Source organism: Daphnia magna, linkage group LG9, assembly GCF_020631705.1.
Source record: "Daphnia magna isolate NIES linkage group LG9, ASM2063170v1.1, whole genome shotgun sequence".
NCBI lineage: Eukaryota > Metazoa > Arthropoda > Branchiopoda > Diplostraca > Daphniidae > Daphnia > Daphnia magna.
Window position 1 is genome coordinate 8118399 of NC_059190.1, and position 24187 is coordinate 8142585.

Here is a 24187-nt window from a genome sequence, read left to right on the forward strand (position 1 = left end):
ATCCTATGATACCGTGAACTTTTTACTACCTAAATGAATAAACAACTTAATTTGTCAGCACGCGCAACTAAAATCTTCTGATCTGTACCAAGAGTAGAAACTCCCATAGTTCATGTGAAACAAATAAATGAATAATATGCTTTCAGTATTTGATGTCCAATTATTTTTTCAACACGGCTTAAACTCTGTGCGTTTTCCCTGAACGAAACCTGTTAGGTAGGTGGTGTTCTGCCGTGTTAGGCCATCTTGTGAAGGACTCAGAAACCAAGCCACTTGCGCACTTGACATTCTACCGGTAGATGGCGTATCCAGAATGTCACAATAGCAGACGGAAAACAGCAATGTGACCGTGAGCCGAGAAGCAAACGCTGTTTTCATCTTTGCTGGTTTGCTACGATGACCGTTATTTTGAATCAAAGCAATGTAAGATTTTTTGTTTTTTGTTTGTTTGAAGGTTTCCTCATTTTGCGTGACATGGACACCCTTATTTTCGACCAAGATAAAAAAATTTGAAAATTTGTGGGCTTCTTCATTTTTCGAGACATGGATACCGTGATTTTGGATCAAGGTAATGTAAGACTTATTTGAAAATATGTGGGTTTCATAATTTGTCGTCGCATGATCAAAGAAACTACGGGGTGTTAATGTATTGAATAACATAGGCATGCATTACGTAGCCCGGTTAGCTCAGTTGGTAGAGCGCGGGACTTTTAATCCTGAGGTCGAGGGTTCAAGTCCCTCATCGGGCGCTATTTGAAGAGTTTTCTTTCCAGCGAAATCTCATTATCGGTGTTTTCGTTAAATTTGTATGTTATTGAAATCATCCGCTAACGCATTAGGGCTCAAGACCTCAACGTGGTGGAAGTAAACAGACGAGGTGACCGAGTGGTTAAGGTGATGGACTGCTAATCCATTGTGCATTGCACGCGTGGGTTTGAATCCCATCTTCGTCGGGAAACTCAAACTAGAGGTCAATTTCGATGCCAAAGATGTTTGTCATAGTTAAGTGTACATGCTTGAGAAAACATTGATTGAAGCATTCAATTAAGAAAGCCCCATTTGTTATAAGTAATTCTATGATGTTTGATCATTCGTTAGCAGTGGTTCTGTGGTGTAATGGTTAGCACTTCAGACTCTGACTCTGACAATCTGAGTTCAAATCTCGGTAGAACCTTTATTATAGTACCGTGGTATTTCTTGTTTTTACATGCAGCATTTAGAAACCAACCAGCTCTTACAGAGATTGACTGTTAGTGGAAAAAATTTAGATAGTTTACTTAATACTGCCCCGAGTGAGGTTCGAACTCACGACCTCGAGATTATGAGACTCGCGCGCTGCCTACTGCGCTATCGAGGCATGTACAGTATCCTCCACAAAAAGAGGCACCCCCCAGTAGCCCAAAAATAAAAATTCCTAATGAGCGCTAGATGGCATAGTTTTTAATTGCAAAATACAAACAAAAAAAGCATGCAACTTTTTTTTGTTTGTTTTGACTGCAAAAACGAGACGGTTGCCATGATTTCAGTATTTTTGCTGCGAGCAAAATTTGGAAAACGGAGAAATTGAGAAAAAGTCGGGGAAAGGCTAACCTCTGAATTGTTACCTTTCCCCCAACCCGACTTTTTTCTCAAGTTTTCCGTTTTCCATATTTTCTCGCAAAATGAAAACTTATTGGTGACAGACGATTTTAAAAGACGGAAAAAATTATAGCATTTCGAAAAAAAAACCAAGAAAAAATTAAAAAAATTTTTTTTGAAAAGAGGATTTATTTAATTTAAACAAACTGACAAATGAAATATGTTTAATTTTTCTTCCACCAGCCGACAAACAATCCTATGATACCGTGAACTTTTTACTACCTAAATGAATAAACAACTTAATTTGTCAGCACGCGCAACTAAAATCTTCTGATCTGTACCAAGAGTAGAAACTCCCATAGTTCATGTGAAACAAATAAATGAATAATATGCTTTCAGTATTTGATGTCCAATTATTTTTTCAACACGGCTTAAACTCTGTGCGTTTTCCCTGAACGAAACCTGTTAGGTAGGTGGTGTTCTGCCGTGTTAGGCCATCTTGTGAAGGACTCAGAAACCAAGCCACTTGCGCACTTGACATTCTACCGGTAGATGGCGTATCCAGAATGTCACAATAGCAGACGGAAAACAGCAATGTGACCGTGAGCCGAGAAGCAAACGCTGTTTTCATCTTTGCTGGTTTGCTACGATGACCGTTATTTTGAATCAAAGCAATGTAAGATTTTTTGTTTTTTGTTTGTTTGAAGGTTTCCTCATTTTGCGTGACATGGACACCCTTATTTTCGACCAAGATAAAAAAAATTTGAAAATTTGTGGGCTTCTTCATTTTTCGAGACATGGATACCGTGATTTTGGATCAAGGTAATGTAAGACTTATTTGAAAATATGTGGGTTTCATAATTTGTCGTCGCATGATCAAAGAAACTACGGGGTGTTAATGTATTGAATAACATAGGCATGCATTACGTAGCCCGGTTAGCTCAGTTGGTAGAGCGCGGGACTTTTAATCCTGAGGTCGAGGGTTCAAGTCCCTCATCGGGCGCTATTTGAAGAGTTTTCTTTCCAGCGAAATCTCATTATCGGTGTTTTCGTTAAATTTGTATGTTATTGAAATCATCCGCTAACGCATTAGGGCTCAAGACCTCAACGTGGTGGAAGTAAACAGACGAGGTGACCGAGTGGTTAAGGTGATGGACTGCTAATCCATTGTGCATTGCACGCGTGGGTTCGAATCCCATCTTCGTCGGGAAACTCAAACTAGAGGTCAATTTCGATGCCAAAGATGTTTGTCATAGTTAAGTGTACATGCTTGAGAAAACATTGATTGAAGCATTCAATTAAGAAAGCCCCATTTGTTATAAGTAATTCTATGATGTTTGATCATTCGTTAGCAGTGGTTCTATGGTGTAATGGTTAGCACTTCAGACTCTGACTCTGACAATCTGAGTTCAAATCTCGGTAGAACCTTTATTATAGAACCGTGGTATTTCTTGTTTTTACATGCAGCATTTAGAAACCAACCAGCTTTTACAGAGATTGACTGTTAGTGGAAAAAATTTAGATAGTTTACTTAATACTGCCCCGAGTGAGGTTCGAACTCACGACCTCGAGATTATGAGACTCGCGCGCTGCCTACTGCGCTATCGAGGCATGTACAGTATCCTCCACAAAAAAGAGGCACCCCCCCAGTAGCCCAAAAAATAAAAATTCCTAATGAGCGCTAGATGGCATAGTTTTTAATTGCAAAATACAAACAAAAAAAGCATGCAACTTTTTTTTGTTTGTTTTGACTGCAAAAACGAGACGGTTGCCATGATTTCAGTATTTTTTGCTGCGAGCAAAATTTGGAAAACGGAGAAATTGAGAAAAAAGTCGGGGAAAGGCTAACCTCTGAATTGTTACCTTTCCCCCAACCCGACTTTTTCTCAAGTTTTCCGTTTTCCATATTTTCTCGCAAAATGAAAACTTATTGGTGACAGACGATTTTAAAAGACGGAAAAAATTATAGCATTTCGAAAAAAAAACCAAGAAAAAATTAAAAAAAATTTTTTTTGAAAAGAGGATTTATTTAATTTAAACAAACTGACAAATGAAATATGTTTAATTTTTCTTCCACCAGCCGACAAACAATCCTATGATACCGTGAACTTTTTACTACCTAAATGAATAAACAACTTAATTTGTCAGCACGCGCAACTAAAATCTTCTGATCTGTACCAAGAGTAGAAACTCCCATAGTTCATGTGAAACAAATAAATGAATAATATGCTTTCAGTATTTGATGTCCAATTATTTTTTCAACACGGCTTAAACTCTGTGCGTTTTCCCTGAACGAAACCTGTTAGGTAGGTGGTGTTCTGCCGTGTTAGGCCATCTTGTGAAGGACTCAGAAACCAAGCCACTTGCGCACTTGACATTCTACCGGTAGATGGCGTATCCAGAATGTCACAATAGCAGACGGAAAACAGCAATGTGACCGTGAGCCGAGAAGCAAACGCTGTTTTCATCTTTGCTGGTTTGCTACGATGACCGTTATTTTGAATCAAAGCAATGTAAGATTTTTTTTTTTGTTTGTTTGAAGGTTTCCTCATTTTGCGTGACATGGACACCCTTATTTTCGACCAAGATAAAAAAATTTGAAAATTTGTGGGCTTCTTCATTTTTCGAGACATGGATACCGTGATTTTGGATCAAGGTAATGTAAGACTTATTTGAAAATATGTGGGTTTCATAATTTGTCGTCGCATGATCAAAGAAACTACGGGGTGTTAATGTATTGAATAACATAGGCATGCATTACGTAGCCCGGTTAGCTCAGTTGGTAGAGCGCGGGACTTTTAATCCTGAGGTCGAGGGTTCAAGTCCCTCATCGGGCGCTATTTGAAGAGTTTTCTTTCCAGCGAAATCTCATTATCGGTGTTTTCGTTAAATTTGTATGTTATTGAAATCATCCGCTAACGCATTAGGGCTCAAGACCTCAACGTGGTGGAAGTAAAAAGACGAGGTGACCGAGTGGTTGAGGTGATGGACTGCTAATCCATTGTGCATTGCATGCGTGGGTTCGAATCCCATCTTCGTCGGGAAACTCAAACTAGAGGTCAATTTCGATGCCAAAGATGTTTGTCATAGTTAAGTGTACATGCTTGAGAAAACATTGATTGAAGCATTCAATTAAGAAAGCCCCATTTGTTATAAGTAATTCTATGATGTTTGATCATTTGTTGGCAGTGGTTCTGTGGTGTAATGGTTAGCACTTCAGACTCTGACTCTGACAATCTGAGTTCAAATCTCGGTAGAACCTTTATTATAGTACCGTGGTATTTCTTGTTTTTACATGCAGCATTTAGAAACCAACCAGCTCTTACAGAGATTGACTGTTAGTGGAAAAAATTTAGATAGTTTACTTAATACTGCCCCGAGTGAGGTTCGAACTCACGACCTCGAGATTATGAGACTCGCGCGCTGCCTACTGCGCTATCGAGGCATGTACAGTATCCTCCACAAAAAGAGGCACCCCCCAGTAGCCCAAAAAATAAAAATTCCTAATGAGCGCTAGATGGCATAGTTTTTAATTGCAAAATACAAACAAAAAAAGCATGCAACTTTTTTTTGTTTGTTTTGACTGCAAAAACGAGACGGTTGCCATGATTTCAGTATTTTTGCTGCGAGCAAAATTTGGAAAACGGAGAAATTGAGAAAAAGTCGGGGAAAGGCTAACCTCTGAATTGTTACCTTTCCCCCAACCCGACTTTTTTCTCAAGTTTTCCGTTTTCCATATTTTCTCGCAAAATGAAAACTTATTGGTGACAGACGATTTTAAAAGACGGAAAAAATTATAGCATTTCGAAAAAAAACCAAGAAAAAATTAAAAAAATTTTTTTGAAAAGAGGATTTATTTAATTTAAACAAACTGACAAATGAAATATGTTTAATTTTTCTTCCACCAGCCGACAAACAATCCTATGATACCGTGAACTTTTTACTACCTAAATGAATAAACAACTTAATTTGTCAGCACGCGCAACTAAAATCTTCTGATCTGTACCAAGAGTAGAAACTCCCATAGTTCATGTGAAACAAATAAATGAATAATATGCTTTCAGTATTTGATGTCCAATTATTTTTTCAACACGGCTTAAACTCTGTGCGTTTTCCCTGAACGAAACCTGTTAGGTAGGTGGTGTTCTGCCGTGTTAGGCCATCTTGTGAAGGACTCAGAAACCAAGCCACTTGCGCACTTGACATTCTACCGGTAGATGGCGTATCCAGAATGTCACAATAGCAGACGGAAAACAGCAATGTGACCGTGAGCCGAGAAGCAAACGCTGTTTTCATCTTTGCTGGTTTGCTACGATGACCGTTATTTTGAATCAAAGCAATGTAAGATTTTTTGTTTTTTGTTTGTTTGAAGGTTTCCTCATTTTGCGTGACATGGACACCCTTATTTTCGACCAAGATAAAAAAATTTGAAAATTTGTGGGCTTCTTCATTTTTCGAGACATGGATACCGTGATTTTGGATCAAGGTAATGTAAGACTTATTTGAAAATATGTGGGTTTCATAATTTGTCGTCGCATGATCAAAGAAACTACGGGGTGTTAATGTATTGAATAACATAGGCATGCATTACGTAGCCCGGTTAGCTCAGTTGGTAGAGCGCGGGACTTTTAATCCTGAGGTCGAGGGTTCAAGTCCCTCATCGGGCGCTGTTTGAAGAGTTTTCTTTCCAGCGAAATCTCATTATCGGTGTTTTCGTTAAATTTGTATGTTATTGAAATCATCCGCTAACGCATTAGGGCTCAAGACCTCAACGTGGTGGAAGTAAACAGACGAGGTGACCGAGTGGTTAAGGTGATGGACTGCTAATCCATTGTGCATTGCACGCGTGGGTTCGAATCCCATCTTCGTCGGGAAACTCAAACTAAAGGTCAATTTCGATGCCAAAGATGTTTGTCATAGTTAAGTGTACATGCTTGAGAAAACATTGATTGAAGCATTCAATTAAGAAAGCCCCATTTGTTATAAGTAATTCTATGATGTTTGATCATTCGTTGGCAGTGGTTCTGTGGTGTAATGGTTAGCACTTCAGACTCTGACTCTGACAATCTGAGTTCAAATCTCGGTAGAACCTTTATTATAGTACCGTGGTATTTCTTGTTTTTACATGCAGCATTTAGAAACCAACCAGCTCTTACAGAGATTGACTGTTAGTGGAAAAAATTTAGATAGTTTACTTAATACTGCCCCGAGTGAGGTTCGAACTCACGACCTCGAGATTATGAGACTCGCGCGCTGCCTACTGCGCTATCGAGGCATGTACAGTATCCTCCACAAAAAGAGGCACCCCCCAGTAGCCCAAAAATAAAAATTCCTAATGAGCGCTAGATGGCATAGTTTTTAATTGCAAAATACAAACAAAAAAAGCATGCAACTTTTTTTTGTTTGTTTTGACTGCAAAAACGAGACGGTTGCCATGATTTCAGTATTTTTGCTGCGAGCAAAATTTGGAAAACGGAGAAATTGAGAAAAAGTCGGGGAAAGGCTAACCTCTGAATTGTTACCTTTCCCCCAACCCGACTTTTTTCTCAAGTTTTCCGTTTTCCATATTTTCTCGCAAAATGAAAAACTTATTGGTGACAGACGATTTTAAAAGACGGAAAAAATTATAGCATTTCGAAAAAAAAACCAAGAAAAAATTAAAAAAATTTTTTTGAAAAGAGGATTTATTTAATTTAAACAAACTGACAAATGAAATATGTTTAATTTTTCTTCCACCAGCCGACAAACAATCCTATGATACCGTGAACTTTTTACTACCTAAATGAATAAACAACTTAATTTGTCAGCACGCGCAACTAAAATCTTCTGATCTGTACCAAGAGTAGAAACTCCCATAGTTCATGTGAAACAAATAAATGAATAATATGCTTTCAGTATTTGATGTCCAATTATTTTTTCAACACGGCTTAAACTCTGTGCGTTTTCCCTGAACGAAACCTGTTAGGTAGGTGGTGTTCTGCCGTGTTAGGCCATCTTGTGAAGGACTCAGAAACCAAGCCACTTGCGCACTTGACATTCTACCGGTAGATGGCGTATCCAGAATGTCACAATAGCAGACGGAAAACAGCAATGTGACCGTGAGCCGAGAAGCAAACGCTGTTTTCATCTTTGCTGGTTTGCTACGATGACCGTTATTTTGAATCAAAGCAATGTAAGATTTTTTGTTTTTTGTTTGTTTGAAGGTTTCCTCATTTTGCGTGACATGGACACCCTTATTTTCGACCAAGATAAAAAAATTTGAAAATTTGTGGCCTTCTTCATTTTTCGAGACATGGATACCGTGATTTTGGATCAAGGTAATGTAAGACTTATTTGAAAATATGTGGGTTTCATAATTTGTCGTCGCATGATCAAAGAAACTACGGGGTGTTAATGTATTGAATAACATAGGCATGCATTACGTAGCCCGGTTAGCTCAGTTGGTAGAGCGCGGGACTTTTAATCCTGAGGTCGAGGGTTCAAGTCCCTCATCGGGCGCTATTTGAAGAGTTTTCTTTCCAGCGAAATCTCATTATCGGTGTTTTCGTTAAATTTGTATGTTATTGAAATCATCCGCTAACGCATTAGGGCTCAAGACCTCAACGTGGTGGAAGTAAACAGACGAGGTGACCGAGTGGTTAAGGTGATGGACTGCTAATCCATTGTGCATTGCACGCGTGGGTTCGAATCCCATCTTCGTCGGGAAACTCAAACTAGAGGTCAATTTCGATGCCAAAGATGTTTGTCATAGTTAAGTGTACATGCTTGAGAAAACATTGATTGAAGCATTCAATTAAGAAAGCCCCATTTGTTATAAGTAATTCTATGATGTTTGATCATTCGTTAGCAGTGGTTCTGTGGTGTAATGGTTAGCACTTCAGACTCTGACTCTGACAATCTGAGTTCAAATCTCGGTAGAACCTTTATTATAGTACCGTGGTATTTCTTGTTTTTACATGCAGCATTTAGAAACCAACCAGCTCTTACAGAGATTGACTGTTAGTGGAAAAAATTTAGATAGTTTACTTAATACTGCCCCGAGTGAGGTTCGAACTCACGACCTCGAGATTATGAGACTCGCGCGCTGCCTACTGCGCTATCGAGGCATGTACAGTATCCTCCACAAAAAGAGGCACCCCCCAGTAGCCCAAAAATAAAAATTCCTAATGAGCGCTAGATGGCATAGTTTTTAATTGCAAAATACAAACAAAAAAAGCATGCAACTTTTTTTTGTTTGTTTTGACTGCAAAAACGAGACGGTTGCCATGATTTCAGTATTTTTTGCTGCGAGCAAAATTTGGAAAACGGAGAAATTGAGAAAAAGTCGGGGAAAGGCTAACCTCTGAATTGTTACCTTTCCCCCAACCCGACTTTTTTCTCAAGTTTTCCGTTTTCCATATTTTCTCGCAAAATGAAAACTTATTGGTGACAGACGATTTTAAAAGACGGAAAAAATTATAGCATTTCGAAAAAAAACCAAGAAAAAATTAAAAAAATTTTTTTGAAAAGAGGATTTATTTAATTTAAACAAACTGACAAATGAAATATGTTTAATTTTTCTTCCACCAGCCGACAAACAATCCTATGATACCGTGAACTTTTTACTACCTAAATGAATAAACAACTTAATTTGTCAGCACGCGCAACTAAAATCTTCTGATCTGTACCAAGAGTAGAAACTCCCATAGTTCATGTGAAACAAATAAATGAATAATATGCTTTCAGTATTTGATGTCCAATTATTTTTTCAACACGGCTTAAACTCTGTGCGTTTTCCCTGAACGAAACCTGTTAGGTAGGTGGTGTTCTGCCGTGTTAGGCCATCTTGTGAAGGACTCAGAAACCAAGCCACTTGCGCACTTGACATTCTACCGGTAGATGGCGTATCCAGAATGTCACAATAGCAGACGGAAAACAGCAATGTGACCGTGAGCCGAGAAGCAAACGCTGTTTTCATCTTTGCTGGTTTGCTACGATGACCGTTATTTTGAATCAAAGCAATGTAAGATTTTTTGTTTTTTGTTTGTTTGAAGGTTTCCTCATTTTGCGTGACATGGACACCCTTATTTTCGACCAAGATAAAAAAATTTGAAAATTTGTGGGCTTCTTCATTTTTCGAGACATGGATACCGTGATTTTGGATCAAGGTAATGTAAGACTTATTTGAAAATATGTGGGTTTCATAATTTGTCGTCGCATGATCAAAGAAACTACGGGGTGTTAATGTATTGAATAACATAGGCATGCATTACGTAGCCCGGTTAGCTCAGTTGGTAGAGCGCGGGACTTTTAATCCTGAGGTCGAGGGTTCAAGTCCCTCATCGGGCGCTATTTGAAGAGTTTTCTTTCCAGCGAAATCTCATTATCGGTGTTTTCGTTAAATTTGTATGTTATTGAAATCATCCGCTAACGCATTAGGGCTCAAGACCTCAACGTGGTGGAAGTAAACAGACGAGGTGACCGAGTGGTTAAGGTGATGGACTGCTAATCCATTGTACATTGCACGCGTGGGTTCGAATCCCATCTTCGTCGGGAAACTCAAACTAGAGGTCAATTTCGATGCCAAAGATGTTTGTCATAGTTAAGTGTACATGCTTGAGAAAACATTGATTGAAGCATTCAATTAAGAAAGCCCCATTTGTTATAAGTAATTCTATGATGTTTGATCATTCGTTAGCAGTGGTTCTGTGGTGTAATGGTTAGCACTTCAGACTCTGACTCTGACAATCTGAGTTCAAATCTCGGTAGAACCTTTATTATAGTACCGTGGTATTTCTTGTTTTTACATGCAGCATTTAGAAACCAACCAGCTCTTACAGAGATTGACTGTTAGTGGAAAAAATTTAGATAGTTTACTTAATACTGCCCCGAGTGAGGTTCGAACTCACGACCTCGAGATTATGAGACTCGCGCGCTGCCTACTGCGCTATCGAGGCATGTACAGTATCCTCCACAAAAAAGAGGCACCCCCCCAGTAGCCCAAAAAATAAAAATTCCTAATGAGCGCTAGATGGCATAGTTTTTAATTGCAAAATACAAACAAAAAAAGCATGCAACTTTTTTTTTGTTTGTTTTGACTGCAAAAACGAGACGGTTGCCATGATTTCAGTATTTTTGCTGCGAGCAAAATTTGGAAAACGGAGAAATTGAGAAAAAGTCGGGGAAAGGCTAACCTCTGAATTGTTACCTTTCCCCCAACCCGACTTTTTTCTCAAGTTTTCCGTTTTCCATATTTTCTCGCAAAATGAAAAACTTATTGGTGACAGACGATTTTAAAAGACGGAAAAAATTATAGCATTTCGAAAAAAAACCAAGAAAAAATTAAAAAAATTTTTTTTGAAAAGAGGATTTATTTAATTTAAACAAACTGACAAATGAAATATGTTTAATTTTTCTTCCACCAGCCGACAAACAATCCTATGATACCGTGAACTTTTTACTACCTAAATGAATAAACAACTTAATTTGTCAGCACGCGCAACTAAAATCTTCTGATCTGTACCAAGAGTAGAAACTCCCATAGTTCATGTGAAACAAATAAATGAATAATATGCTTTCAGTATTTGATGTCCAATTATTTTTTCAACACGGCTTAAACTCTGTGCGTTTTCCCTGAACGAAACCTGTTAGGTAGGTGGTGTTCTGCCGTGTTAGGCCATCTTGTGAAGGACTCAGAAACCAAGCCACTTGCGCACTTGACATTCTACCGGTAGATGGCGTATCCAGAATGTCACAATAGCAGACGGAAAACAGCAATGTGACCGTGAGCCGAGAAGCAAACGCTGTTTTCATCTTTGCTGGTTTGCTACGATGACCGTTATTTTGAATCAAAGCAATGTAAGATTTTTTGTTTTTTGTTTGTTTGAAGGTTTCCTCATTTTGCGTGACATGGACACCCTTATTTTCGACCAAGATAAAAAAATTTGAAAATTTGTGGGCTTCTTCATTTTTCGAGACATGGATACCGTGATTTTGGATCAAGGTAATGTAAGACTTATTTGAAAATATGTGGGTTTCATAATTTGTCGTCGCATGATCAAAGAAACTACGGGGTGTTAATGTATTGAATAACATAGGCATGCATTACGTAGCCCGGTTAGCTCAGTTGGTAGAGCGCGGGACTTTTAATCCTGAGGTCGAGGGTTCAAGTCCCTCATCGGGCGCTATTTGAAGAGTTTTTTTCCAGCGAAATCTCATTATCGGTGTTTTCGTTAAATTTGTATGTTATTGAAATCATCCGCTAACGCATTAGGGCTCAAGACCTCAACGTGGTGGAAGTAAACAGACGAGGTGACCGAGTGGTTAAGGTGATGGACTGCTAATCCATTGTGCATTGCACGCGTGGGTTCGAATCCCATCTTCGTCGGGAAACTCAAACTAGAGGTCAATTTCGATGCCAAAGATGTTTGTCATAGTTAAGTGTACATGCTTGAGAAAACATTGATTGAAGCATTCAATTAAGAAAGCCCCATTTGTTATAAGTAATTCTATGATGTTTGATCATTCGTTAGCAGTGGTTCTGTGGTGTAATGGTTAGCACTTCAGACTCTGACTCTGACAATCTGAGTTCAAATCTCGGTAGAACCTTTATTATAGTACCGTGGTATTTCTTGTTTTTACATGCAGCATTTAGAAACCAACCAGCTCTTACAGAGATTGACTGTTAGTGGAAAAAATTTAGATAGTTTACTTAATACTGCCCCGAGTGAGGTTCGAACTCACGACCTCGAGATTATGAGACTCGCGCGCTGCCTACTGCGCTATCGAGGCATGTACAGTATCCTCCACAAAAAGAGGCACCCCCCAGTAGCCCAAAAATAAAAATTCCTAATGAGCGCTAGATGGCATAGTTTTTAATTGCAAAATACAAACAAAAAAAGCATGCAACTTTTTTTTGTTTGTTTTGACTGCAAAAACGAGACGGTTGCCATGATTTCAGTATTTTTTGCTGCGAGCAAAATTTGGAAAACGGAGAAATTGAGAAAAAGTCGGGGAAAGGCTAACCTCTGAATTGTTACCTTTCCCCCAACCCGACTTTTTTCTCAAGTTTTCCGTTTTCCATATTTTCTCGCAAAATGAAAACTTATTGGTGACAGACGATTTTAAAAGACGGAAAAAATTATAGCATTTCGAAAAAAACCAAGAAAAAATTAAAAAAATTTTTTTTGAAAAGAGGATTTATTTAATTTAAACAAACTGACAAATGAAATATGTTTAATTTTTCTTCCACCAGCCGACAAACAATCCTATGATACCGTGAACTTTTTACTACCTAAATGAATAAACAACTTAATTTGTCAGCACGCGCAACTAAAATCTTCTGATCTGTACCAAGAGTAGAAACTCCCATAGTTCATGTGAAACAAATAAATGAATAATATGCTTTCAGTATTTGATGTCCAAATATTTTTTCAACACGGCTTAAACTCTGTGCGTTTTCCCTGAACGAAACCTGTTAGGTAGGTGGTGTTCTGCCGTGTTAGGCCATCTTGTGAAGGACTCAGAAACCAAGCCACTTGCGCACTTGACATTCTACCGGTAGATGGCGTATCCAGAATGTCACAATAGCAGACGGAAAACAGCAATGTGACCGTGAGCCGAGAAGCAAACGCTGTTTTCATCTTTGCTGGTTTGCTACGATGACCGTTATTTTGAATCAAAGCAATGTAAGATTTTTTGTTTTTTGTTTGTTTGAAGGTTTCCTCATTTTGCGTGACATGGACACCCTTATTTTCGACCAAGATAAAAAAATTTGAAAATTTGTGGGCTTCTTCATTTTTCGAGACATGGATACCGTGATTTTGGATCAAGGTAATGTAAGACTTATTTGAAAATATGTGGGTTTCATAATTTGTCGTCGCATGATCAAAGAAACTACGGGGTGTTAATGTATTGAATAACATAGGCATGCATTACGTAGCCCGGTTAGCTCAGTTGGTAGAGCGCGGGACTTTTAATCCTGAGGTCGAGGGTTCAAGTCCCTCATCGGGCGCTATTTGAAGAGTTTTCTTTCCAGCGAAATCTCATTATCGGTGTTTTCGTTAAATTTGTATGTTATTGAAATCATCCGCTAACGCATTAGGGCTCAAGACCTCAACGTGGTGGAAGTAAACAGACGAGGTGCCCGAGTGGTTAAGGTGATGGACTGCTAATCCATTGTGCATTGCACGCGTGGGTTCGAATCCCATCTTCGTCGGGAAACTCAAACTAGAGGTCAATTTCGATGCCAAAGATGTTTGTCATAGTTAAGTGTACATGCTTGAGAAAACATTGATTGAAGCATTCAATTAAGAAAGCCCCATTTGTTATAAGTAATTCTATGATGTTTGATCATTCGTTAGCAGTGGTTCTATGGTGTAATGGTTAGCACTTCAGAGTCTGACTCTGACAATCTGAGTTCAAATCTCGGTAGAACCTTTATTATAGTACCGTGGTATTTCTTGTTTTTACATGCAGCATTTAGAAACCAACCAGCTCTTACAGAGATTGACTGTTAGTGGAAAAAATTTAGATAGTTTACTTAATACTGCCCCGAGTGAGGTTCGAACTCACGACCTCGAGATTATGAGACTCGCGCGCTGCCTACTGCGCTATCGAGGCATGTACAGTATCCTCCACAAAAAAGAGGCACCCCCCAGTAGACCAAAAATAAAAATTCCTAATGAACGCTAGATGGCATAGTTTTTAATTGCAAAATACAAACAAAAAAAGCATGCAACTTTTTTTTGTTTGTTTTGACTGCAAAAACGAGACGGTTGCCATGATTTCAGTATTTTTGCTGCGAGCAAAATTTGGAAAACGGAGAAATTGAGAAAAAGTCGGGGAAAGGCTAACCTCTGAATTGTTACCTTTCCCCCAACCCGACTTTTTTCTCAAGTTTTCCGTTTTCCATATTTTCTCGCAAAATGAAAACTTATTGGTGACAGACGATTTTAAAAGACGGAAAAAATTATAGCATTTCGAAAAAAAAACCAAGAAAAAATTAAAAAAATTTTTTTTTGAAAAGAGGATTTATTTAATTTAAACAAACTGACAAATGAAATATGTTTAATTTTTCTTCCACCAGCCGACAAACAATCCTATGATACCGTGAACTTTTTACTACCTAAATGAATAAACAACTTAATTTGTCAGCACGCGCAACTAAAATCTTCTGATCTGTACCAAGAGTAGAAACTCCCATAGTTCATGTGAAACAAATAAATGAATAATATGCTTTCAGTATTTGATGTCCAATTATTTTGTTAACACGGCTTAAACTCTGTGCGTTTTCCCTGAACGAAACCTGTTAGGTAGGTGGTGTTCTGCCGTGTTAGGCCATCTTGTGAAGGACTCAGAAACCAAGCCACTAGCGCACTTGACATTCTACCGGTAGATGGCGTATCCAGAATGTCACAATAGCAGACGGAAAACAGCAATGTGACCGTGAGCCGAGAAGCAAACGCTGTTTTCATCTTTGCTGGTTTGCTACGATGACCGTTATTTTGAATCAAAGCAATGTAAGATTTTTTGTTTTTTGTTTGTTTGAAGGTTTCCTCATTTTGCGTGACATGGACACCCTTATTTTCGACCAAGATAAAAAAATTTGAAAATTTGTGGGCTTCTTCATTTTTCGAGACATGGATACCGTGATTTTGGATCAAGGTAATGTAAGACTTATTTGAAAATATGTGGGTTTCATAATTTGTCGTCGCATGATCAAAGAAACTACGGGGTGTTAATGTATTGAATAACATAGGCAAGTATTACGTAGCCCGGTTAGCTCAGTTGGTAGAGCGCGGGACTTTTAATCCTGAGGTCGAGGGTTCAAGTCCCTCATCGGGCGCTATTTGAAGAGTTTTCTTTCCAGCGAAATCTCATTATCGGTGTTTTCGTTAAATTTGTATGTTATTGAAATCATCCGCTAACGCATTAGGGCTCAAGACCTCAACGTGGTGGAAGTAAACAGACGAGGTGACCGAGTGGTTAAGGTGATGGACTGCTAATCCATTGTGCATTGCACGCGTGGGTTCGAATCCCATCTTCGTCGGGAAACTCAAACTAGAGGTCAATTTCGATGCCAAAGATGTTTGTCATAGTCAAGTACATGCTTGAGAAAACATTGATTGAAGCATTCAATTAAGAAAGCCCCATTTGTTATAAGTAATTCTATGATGTTTGATCATTCGTTAGCAGTGGTTCTATGGTGTAATGGTTAGCACTTCAGACTCTGACTCTGACAATCTGAGTTCAAAAATCCCAGAAGTTAAGCTGCGTCGGATGCAGACCACTGTTTGTGTTCTTCCGTTTTTCCATCATTTTGTGAGTTTTTGTTATTTTTTATTACTTTTTGTTGTTATATTCGTGTTTTTGAGTGTTTATTTTGTATAGTTTAGCTGTTTTTGTAGTGGTTTGTTGCCAATTGTTTGATTTGTCGTGTTTGTTTACGTGTGTGGGGTCCTTCCCCTCCCCTTTTTTTGGCAGTTTGTTTACATTGTCTAGGGGACAATGGCTGCCAAGTGGCTCAATAGTGTAGATATTGATTTTGGGGTTCAATTCCCGAAATTGAGTATGCGTACGGTTCATGGTTTTGTGCGTAGTTTGAAGGTTGATGCTCAGGATCTCTTAGGCCTAGTTGCTGTGCTAGATACGAGAAACCAGGTCGCTAGAATTACGTTTATGTCAGAGGCATATACCTCAAGTTTTTTGTCCCAACACAGTGGTATCGTCAGGACCGAATTGGAGGGGAAAGAAGTTAGTGTAGTGATAAAGGATAGCAATATCCAAGAGAAATTTGTTCGAATTGCAGGGATTCCACAGAACTTAGACTTGGGAGTAGTTCAGACACGTCTTAAGGAATTTGGAAATGTAATTGAAGCTCGGTGGGAGCGCTGTCGGGTGGCAGAGGATGAAGTTTTATATCCTGTCCTAGCAACTTGGATGATTGTAAGAATGACGGTGACGAAAAACATTCCCTCATACATTACCATTGGCAGTTATCGTGCTATGGTAAAGTATGACGGACAAAAGCCCACTTGCAGACTTTGCGACGAAGAGACACACTTTAGCTACGACTGCCCAACTTTAAAACGAAACCAGGAACCCACCATTGTCCAAAAACCTGTTGCCAAAAAGACTAAAAAGACAGAGACTATTAAACAGACACCCGTAGTAATTCCCGTGGTAGCAAATTCCATGGTTTCCCAGGTACCTCTGGGGAGTGAATCACAAGATTCACTCTCAGGAAGTACTAATAATTTGGAAACTGAAACCATGGAATGTGACACCGCTACCACTCCCACATCTGTACCTCCGAAAGACAATCCTTTGAAACCAATTACGAAATCCAAAATAGTAGCACCTCACACAGAGACAGAAGACCAGGAAACAGTGACAATTATCATGGAATCAATGGAACCCGACACGGGGGAAATTGATACCACTGATCCAGACAAAACCAAGGACCCCCTGAAAATTCCCACGGTACCACGAAGTAAACGATTTAAACCTACCCTGACGCCCCAAAATTCGAAACCCACTTCAGGCATTCCCGTACTCAAAAACCTAACACATGACTTCACAATTAAAAATCGCTTCTATCAACATTGGAGGTATTCGATCAGTCGAGCGACGTCAAATTCTTTTAAATTTCTGCAGGGACGGTAATTTAGATATCGTAGGACTTCAAGAGGTAGCCTTTCACTCTTGCCCAATTATTGAAAGCTGTTACCACTTGCTAGCAAATCTCGGTCCCAACAAAAAAGGAACAGCCATTCTAATTAGACATGGTCTGGAGTATTCTCGACTGCTTCTTGAACCTGACGGAAGGCTTATCTCCATTGACGTAAAATGTTTTACGTTTATTAATATCTATGCCCCGTCAGGTAAGCAGGTAAAGAATGAGAGAAACAATTTTCTTCGTCAAACCGTTCCTGCCTACTCGGTTACCACTCGACTGCCCTTCGTGTTGATGGGCGATTTTAATTGTGTTGACGACATCCAAGATAGGGCAAATATCCAATCCCTCCCTGTCCCAAGTAGTGTTGTTAGCTATGCTTTGAAGGAGATGGTTACTGGTCTTGATCTGGTAGACATCTGGAAAAAGCTAAATCATAGTGATCCGGGCCACACTTTCCATTACCACGACGGTTCTTCTAGGCTTGATAGGATTTATGCTAGTCGATCGTTTGCGGATAAATTTTTAAATATTTGTTTGCAGCCTGTATCGATTAGTGACCATCAGTCGGTACAATCCACACTTACTTGCAATCTTGATCTCCCAAATCGTAGCAGACCACCTGCCGGATTGTGGAAACTAAATACTTCAATATTGTCAGAAGAAGGTTTTCAGAAATACGTAACCAATTTCATTCAGGAATCTGCTAATCATCCTCTTAGGGAAAGTAATGTAGCAAATTGGTGGGAGAGTGTCCTGAAACCGGGTATCAAGCGTATTTCGATGGATTATTCCAGGCAAAGAGCAAAGCTGATAAGAGAAACTAAGTTTTTCTATCAATCTTGCATACAGGAAATGGCCGAAGCAGATACCTTTGATTGGGTTGCCTTTCAACAGTTGAGAAAATTCTCAAAGTCTTGGGAGGAGAGCACACTCAAAGGGTATGGGATTCGTTCCCGCTGCTTCGAAGGGCCAGATGTAGAGGAAGCAAGTATTTTTCACATAAATCGTGCCAGGAATAATTATCGAAAATGTTGCATTGATAAGATCATTGCCCCCAATGGCACTTGCTTATCGACCAAAGAGGAAATTTCAGCAGAAATTGTTGCTCATTTTACAAAAATTTTTAAGACTCAACCTTCTCCTGACATACTGGCAGGGTCTGAGTTCCTTGAAGGAGTAAGAGATTGCTTTAAGCCAACCCCAAACCTAACAGCACCAATTTCCCTTCTTGAGATTAGAGCTGCTCTAATAGCAATGAAGTCAAACAAGTCCCCTGGCACCGATGGCATTCCTTACGAGTTTTACGTAGAATTTTGGGACGTGATCGCACCCCACTTCTTGGATATGTTTAATCATATCCTGGAAAGGGAATCTCTGACGTCTTCGCAGGGCCAAGCGGCGATCAGGCTAATTCCTAAGTCTTCGGGACTTTGTGGAATTTCTAATTTTCGGCCAATTTCTCTTTTGAATTGTGACTACAAAGTCATGGCATCTGTCTTAGCGAGACGATTGAGGCCAACACTATCTTCTACCATAGGGCCTCATCAAAAAGGTGGGGTACCTGGTAGATTGATTTTTGATAATTTAAGTCTTTACAGAGATGTCATTCAATTTGTTGATGACCGGGGATGCCATGACTCTTCCAACTCTTTGATTCGGGGTATGGGCGCTGCCATTGTTGGAGTTGACTTTGAAAAGGCCTACGACCTGGTTAACAGGGAAGTCCTCTGGAGGATTCTGGATGTCATGGGTTACCCCACCACTTTCATCCGTTGGTTACAGATTATGTATTCTGTAACAGGAATGTCAATCCTCAACGGATCGGGGGTGGCTGGGGTGATAAGTGATATTCAGTCGATTCGCCAGGGATGCCCCCTATCTGTCCATCTCTTCGTTCTATACATTGAGCCTTTGCTTGTGCGTTTATCTCGAGTTCTCAAGGGTATATCATTGTTTAATGAAAAACTCACTGTCAGAGCCTTTGTTGATGACGTCACCATTTTCGTTTCTTGTGACGAAGATTTTACCAGGGCAGGACAAATCCTTGATATGTTCTGTCAGTGGACAAAGGCAAGGATGAATAAGGAGAAAACAAAAGCCCTGGGACTCGGGACTTGGAGCTCTAGATCAATTTGGCCTCTTGAGTGGCTTGTGTCAGCGCCAACATTGTCCCTGTTAGGAATTAAATTTTTCCATTCCATAGAAGAGACAGCTAGTAGGATTTGGAATGATGCTTTTAGCTCTTTAAATGGTATTCTGCGAGAGAATGCCAGTCGACGGTTTAATATTTACCAGAGGGTGCTTTTCCTCAAGTCGAAGGCTCTCTCCGGAACTGTGTACTTTGCACAGGTATTACCTTGTAATCAAAAAATGGCTGACCAGATTTCGAAGGCTGTCATGAAATTTCTATGGATGGGAAAAGTAGAAAGGCCGAAGAAAACCGTAATTTTCCGTACTGTCAAAGAAGGGGGTCTGGGAATGGTCAACACACACCTCTTTTACCGTTCCCTTTTCTTGTGCCCCTTGTACAAAGTCCTGAAAGGCCCCAACAGCCCAGAAAGCTCTCTACTTCGGTATTGGATGTCCTTTCCTCTCCGAACCTTATTGCCACTCTACAAGGACAACACCACACCTGTAGCAGTCATGAAGAGACCATATTACCTTCAGGAACCCCTGCATCAAATCAAGCAACTTTTCGCATCTTCCATTCTGGTGCAGGGGAATCCAATGGTACATCGGAAAACATATAACCATTGGATCCTGGAGGTAACAACAATGGGAAAGCTGGAGATCCTGAGGCCTAATCTGGATTGGCCACGAATCTGGAAGGAGACTGCAGCCCTTCCAACTAACATCAGAGAGACCATGTTCCTGTTCAACCAGCGACGTCTCCCTACCAGGACCAGATGCCATCGGTTGGACCCCACCAAGGACGCAACATGTCTAATCTGCAATCAAGACCCGGAAACCGATGAGCATCTGATGTACCAGTGTCCTGAACGACTCACCGTTTGGAGCTGGTTGGAAGGAACTATGCGTCAGATGGGCTGCAGTTCGTCAAACGAAGATTTGATACGTGGCCATTTTGGTCCAGTAGGAAATCTCCAGCTTTCATTCACTCTTCTGGCTGCTTATCTCTACATCAACTGGAAGGCAAGGAATAACCTACGCACACCATGTCAAGAAGAGGTAGAGAGCCTCTGGAAAGTCCTTCGGAAATCTAGATCCCAATTCCCTGTTTAATTTTAATCATAAATTTTAGTTCATTTTGTTTATTTTTGTTTGTTTTGAATTTCCCATTCCCAGTTTTATTGGCCTTTGTTTATGTTATTTTTTGTTGTTGTTGTTTATATTTCACACCACCATTGTCTTCTGCTTTGTTTTTCTTTTGTTTATTTTTCTTGAATTATCCCACCACCATAAATTGCATTTGTTTGTTTTTGTTTTGTTTGTTAATATTGTGATCCTCACCATTGCCAGATTTCGATTATTTCCCCTTGCCAACGTCTGCATCCGACAGCCTAATTGTTTTGCATTATTTTGTTTTTATGCCCTAAATAGCTGATACCATGAGCCAATAAAAGATAATTTTAATAAAAAAAAATCTCGGTAGAACCTTTATTATAGTACCGTGGTATTTCTTGTTTTACATGCAGCATTTAGAAACCAACCAGCTCTTACAGAGATTGACTGTTAGTGGAAAAAATTTAGTTAGTTTACTTAATACTGCCCCGAGTGAGGTTCGAACTCACGACCTCGAGATTATGAGACTCGCGCGCTGCCTACTGCGCTATCGAGGCATGTACAGTATCCTCCACAAAAAAGAGGCACCCCCCCAGTAGCCCAAAAAATAAAAATTCCTAATGAGCGCTAGATGGCATAGTTTTTAATTGCAAAATACAAACAAAAAAAGCATGCAACTTTTTTTTTGTTTGTTTTGACTGCAAAAACGAGACGGTTGCCATGATTTCAGTATTTTTTGCTGCGAGCAAAATTTGGAAAACGGAGAAATTGAGAAAAAAGTCGGGGAAAGGCTAACCTCTGAATTGTTACCTTTCCCCCAACCCGACTTTTTTCTCAAGTTTTCCGTTTTCCATATTTTCTCGCAAAATGAAAACTTATTGGTGACAGACGATTTTAAAAGACGGAAAAAATTATAGCATTTCGAAAAAAAACCAAGAAAAAATAAAAAAATTTTTTTTTGAAAAGAGGATTTATTTAATTTAAACAAACTGACAAATGAAATATGTTTAATTTTTCTTCCACCAGCCGACAAACAATCCTATGATACCGTGAACTTTTTACTACCTAAATGAATAAACAACTTAATTTGTCAGCACGCGCAACTAAAATCTTCTGATCTGTACCAAGAGTAGAAACTCCCATAGTTCATGTGAAACAAATAAATGAATAATATGCTTTCAGTATTTGATGTCCAATTATTTTTTCAACACGGCTTAAACTCTGTGCGTTTTCCCTGAACGAAACCTGTTAGGTAGGTGGTGTTCTGCCGTGTTAGGCCATCTTGTGAAGGACTCAGAAACCAAGCCACTTGCGCACTTGACATTCTACCGGTAGATGGCGTATCCAGAATGTCACAATAGCAGACGGAAAACAGCAATGTGACCGTGAGCCGAGAAGCAAACGCTGTTTTCATCTTTGCTGGTTTGCTACGATGACCGTTATTTTGAATCAAAGCAATGTAAGATTTTTTGTTTTTTGTTTGTTTGAAGGTTTCCTCATTTTGCGTGACATGGACACCCTTATTTTCGACCAAGATAAAAAAATTTGAAAATTTGTGGGCTTCTTCATTTTTCGAGACATGGATACCGTGATTTTGGATCAAGGTAATGTAAGACTTATTTGAAAATATGTGGGTTTCATAATTTGTCGTCGCATGATCAAAGAAACTACGGGGTGTTAATGTATTGAATAACATAGGCATGCATTACGTAGCCCGGTTAGCTCAGTTGGTAGAGCGCGGGACTTTTAATCCTGAGGTCGAGGGTTCAAGTCCCTCATCGGGCGCTATTTGAAGAGTTTTCTTTCCAGCGAAATCTCATTATCGGTGTTTTCGTTAAATTTGTATGTTATTGAAATCATCCGCTAACGCATTAGGGCTCAAGACCTCAACGTGGTGGAAGTTAACAGACGAGGTGACCGAGTGGTTAAGGTGATGGACTGCTAATCCATTGTGCATTGCACGCGTGGGTTCGAATCCCATCTTCGTCGGGAAACTCAAACTAGAGGTCAATTTCGATGCCAAAGATGTTTGTCATAGTTAAGTGTACATGCTTGAGAAAACATTGATTGAAGCATTCAATTAAGAAAGCCCCATTTGTTATAAGTAATTCTATGATGTTTGATCATTCGTTAGCAGTGGTTCTGTGGTGTAATGGTTAGCACTTCAGACTCTGACTCTGACAATCTGAGTTCAAATCTCGGTAGAACCTTTATTATAGTACCGTGGTATTTCTTGTTTTTACATGCAGCATTTAGAAACCAACCAGCTCTTACAGAGATTGACTGTTAGTGGAAAAAATTTAGATAGTTTACTTAATACTGCCCCGAGTGAGGTTCGAACTCACGACCTCGAGATTATGAGACTCGCGCGCTGCCTACTGCGCTATCGAGGCATGTACAGTATCCTCCACAAAAAAGAGGCAATACCCCAGTAGCCCAAAAAATAAAAATTCCTAATGAGCGCTAGATGGCATAGTTTTTAATTGCAAAATACAAACAAAAAAAGCATGCAACTTTTTTTTTGTTTGTTTTGACTGCAAAAACGAGACGGTTGCCATGATTTCAGTATTTTTTGCTGCGAGCAAAATTTGGAAAACGGAGAAATTGAGAAAAAGTCGGGGAAAGGCTAACCTCTGAATTGTTACCTTTCCCCCAACCCGACTTTTTTCTCAAGTTTTCCGTTTTCCATATTTTCTCGCAAAATGAAAACTTATTGGTGACAGACGATTTTAAAAGACGGAAAAAATTATAGCATTTCGAAAAAAAACCAAGAAAAAATTAAAAAAATTTTTTTTGAAAAGAGGATTTATTTAATTTAAACAAACTGACAAATGAAATATGTTTAATTTTTCTTCCACCAGCCGACAAACAATCCTATGATACCGTGAACTTTTTACTACCTAAATGAATAAACAACTTAATTTGTCAGCACGCGCAACTAAAATCTTCTGATCTGTACCAAGAGTAGAAACTCCCATATTTCATGTGAAACAAATAAATGAATAATATGCTTTCAGTATTTGATGTCCAATTATTTTTTCAACACGGCTTAAACTCTGTGCGTTTTCCCTGAACGAAACCTGTTAGGTAGGTGGTGTTCTGCCGTGTTAGGCCATCTTGTGAAGGACTCAGAAACCAGGCCACTTGCGCACTTGACATTCTACCGGTAGATGGCGTATCCAGAATGTCACAATAGCAGACGGAAAACAGCAATGTGACCGTGAGCCGAGAAGCAAACGCTGTTTTCATCTTTGCTGGTTTGCTACGATGACCGTTATTTTGAATCAAAGCAATGTAAGATTTTTTGTTTTTTGTTTGTTTGAAGGTTTCCTCATTTTGCGTGACATGGACACCCTTATTTTCGACCAAGATAAAAAAATTTGAAAATTTGTGGGCTTCTTCATTTTTCGAGACATGGATACCGTGATTTTGGATCAAGGTAATGTAAGACTTATTTGAAAATATGTGGGTTTCATAATTTGTCGTCGCATGATCAAAGAAACTACGGGGTGTTAATGTATTGAATAACATAGGCATGCATTACGTAGCCCGGTTAGCTCAGTTGGTAGAGCGCGGGACTTTTAATCCTGAGGTCGAGGGTTCAAGTCCCTCATCGGGCGCTATTTGAAGAGTTTTCTTTCCAGCGAAATCTCATTATCGGTGTTTTCGTTAAATTTGTATGTTATTGAAATCATCCGCTAACGCATT

The 24187-nt window shown here is 39.3% G+C and overlaps 28 non-coding genes across 28 annotated transcripts; 18 read left to right on the plus strand and 10 right to left on the minus strand.

Moving 5' to 3' along the window:
• Positions 1-676: 676 nt before the first annotated feature.
• On the plus strand, positions 677-749 carry Trnak-uuu. Its single transcript has one exon. It is a non-coding gene; the product is annotated as a tRNA-Lys (tRNA).
• A 535-nt stretch (positions 750-1284) lies between these two features.
• On the minus strand, positions 1285-1357 carry Trnam-cau. The gene has a single exon. It is a non-coding gene; the product is annotated as a tRNA-Met (tRNA).
• Positions 1358-2508: 1151 nt separating this feature from the next.
• On the plus strand, positions 2509-2581 carry Trnak-uuu. The gene has a single exon. It is a non-coding gene; the product is annotated as a tRNA-Lys (tRNA).
• Positions 2582-2703: 122 nt separating this feature from the next.
• Positions 2704-2785, plus strand: Trnas-gcu. Its single transcript has one exon. It is a non-coding gene; the product is annotated as a tRNA-Ser (tRNA).
• A 149-nt stretch (positions 2786-2934) lies between these two features.
• Trnaq-cug lies at positions 2935-3006 on the plus strand. Its single transcript has one exon. It is a non-coding gene; the product is annotated as a tRNA-Gln (tRNA).
• A 110-nt stretch (positions 3007-3116) lies between these two features.
• On the minus strand, positions 3117-3189 carry Trnam-cau. Its single transcript has one exon. It is a non-coding gene; the product is annotated as a tRNA-Met (tRNA).
• Positions 3190-4342: 1153 nt separating this feature from the next.
• On the plus strand, positions 4343-4415 carry Trnak-uuu. Its single transcript has one exon. It is a non-coding gene; the product is annotated as a tRNA-Lys (tRNA).
• A 535-nt stretch (positions 4416-4950) lies between these two features.
• On the minus strand, positions 4951-5023 carry Trnam-cau. The gene has a single exon. It is a non-coding gene; the product is annotated as a tRNA-Met (tRNA).
• A 1149-nt stretch (positions 5024-6172) lies between these two features.
• Positions 6173-6245, plus strand: Trnak-uuu. Its single transcript has one exon. It is a non-coding gene; the product is annotated as a tRNA-Lys (tRNA).
• A 122-nt stretch (positions 6246-6367) lies between these two features.
• Trnas-gcu lies at positions 6368-6449 on the plus strand. Its single transcript has one exon. It is a non-coding gene; the product is annotated as a tRNA-Ser (tRNA).
• Positions 6450-6780: 331 nt separating this feature from the next.
• Trnam-cau lies at positions 6781-6853 on the minus strand. The gene has a single exon. It is a non-coding gene; the product is annotated as a tRNA-Met (tRNA).
• Positions 6854-8003: 1150 nt separating this feature from the next.
• Trnak-uuu lies at positions 8004-8076 on the plus strand. Its single transcript has one exon. It is a non-coding gene; the product is annotated as a tRNA-Lys (tRNA).
• A 122-nt stretch (positions 8077-8198) lies between these two features.
• Trnas-gcu lies at positions 8199-8280 on the plus strand. The gene has a single exon. It is a non-coding gene; the product is annotated as a tRNA-Ser (tRNA).
• Positions 8281-8611: 331 nt separating this feature from the next.
• On the minus strand, positions 8612-8684 carry Trnam-cau. Its single transcript has one exon. It is a non-coding gene; the product is annotated as a tRNA-Met (tRNA).
• Positions 8685-9833: 1149 nt separating this feature from the next.
• On the plus strand, positions 9834-9906 carry Trnak-uuu. Its single transcript has one exon. It is a non-coding gene; the product is annotated as a tRNA-Lys (tRNA).
• Positions 9907-10441: 535 nt separating this feature from the next.
• Positions 10442-10514, minus strand: Trnam-cau. The gene has a single exon. It is a non-coding gene; the product is annotated as a tRNA-Met (tRNA).
• Positions 10515-11668: 1154 nt separating this feature from the next.
• Trnak-uuu lies at positions 11669-11741 on the plus strand. Its single transcript has one exon. It is a non-coding gene; the product is annotated as a tRNA-Lys (tRNA).
• Positions 11742-11862: 121 nt separating this feature from the next.
• On the plus strand, positions 11863-11944 carry Trnas-gcu. The gene has a single exon. It is a non-coding gene; the product is annotated as a tRNA-Ser (tRNA).
• A 331-nt stretch (positions 11945-12275) lies between these two features.
• On the minus strand, positions 12276-12348 carry Trnam-cau. The gene has a single exon. It is a non-coding gene; the product is annotated as a tRNA-Met (tRNA).
• A 1149-nt stretch (positions 12349-13497) lies between these two features.
• On the plus strand, positions 13498-13570 carry Trnak-uuu. The gene has a single exon. It is a non-coding gene; the product is annotated as a tRNA-Lys (tRNA).
• Positions 13571-14105: 535 nt separating this feature from the next.
• On the minus strand, positions 14106-14178 carry Trnam-cau. The gene has a single exon. It is a non-coding gene; the product is annotated as a tRNA-Met (tRNA).
• A 1152-nt stretch (positions 14179-15330) lies between these two features.
• Positions 15331-15403, plus strand: Trnak-uuu. Its single transcript has one exon. It is a non-coding gene; the product is annotated as a tRNA-Lys (tRNA).
• Positions 15404-15525: 122 nt separating this feature from the next.
• Positions 15526-15607, plus strand: Trnas-gcu. The gene has a single exon. It is a non-coding gene; the product is annotated as a tRNA-Ser (tRNA).
• A 5356-nt stretch (positions 15608-20963) lies between these two features.
• On the minus strand, positions 20964-21036 carry Trnam-cau. The gene has a single exon. It is a non-coding gene; the product is annotated as a tRNA-Met (tRNA).
• Positions 21037-22191: 1155 nt separating this feature from the next.
• Positions 22192-22264, plus strand: Trnak-uuu. Its single transcript has one exon. It is a non-coding gene; the product is annotated as a tRNA-Lys (tRNA).
• A 122-nt stretch (positions 22265-22386) lies between these two features.
• Trnas-gcu lies at positions 22387-22468 on the plus strand. The gene has a single exon. It is a non-coding gene; the product is annotated as a tRNA-Ser (tRNA).
• A 331-nt stretch (positions 22469-22799) lies between these two features.
• On the minus strand, positions 22800-22872 carry Trnam-cau. The gene has a single exon. It is a non-coding gene; the product is annotated as a tRNA-Met (tRNA).
• Positions 22873-24026: 1154 nt separating this feature from the next.
• Trnak-uuu lies at positions 24027-24099 on the plus strand. The gene has a single exon. It is a non-coding gene; the product is annotated as a tRNA-Lys (tRNA).
• Positions 24100-24187: the final 88 nt, after the last annotated feature.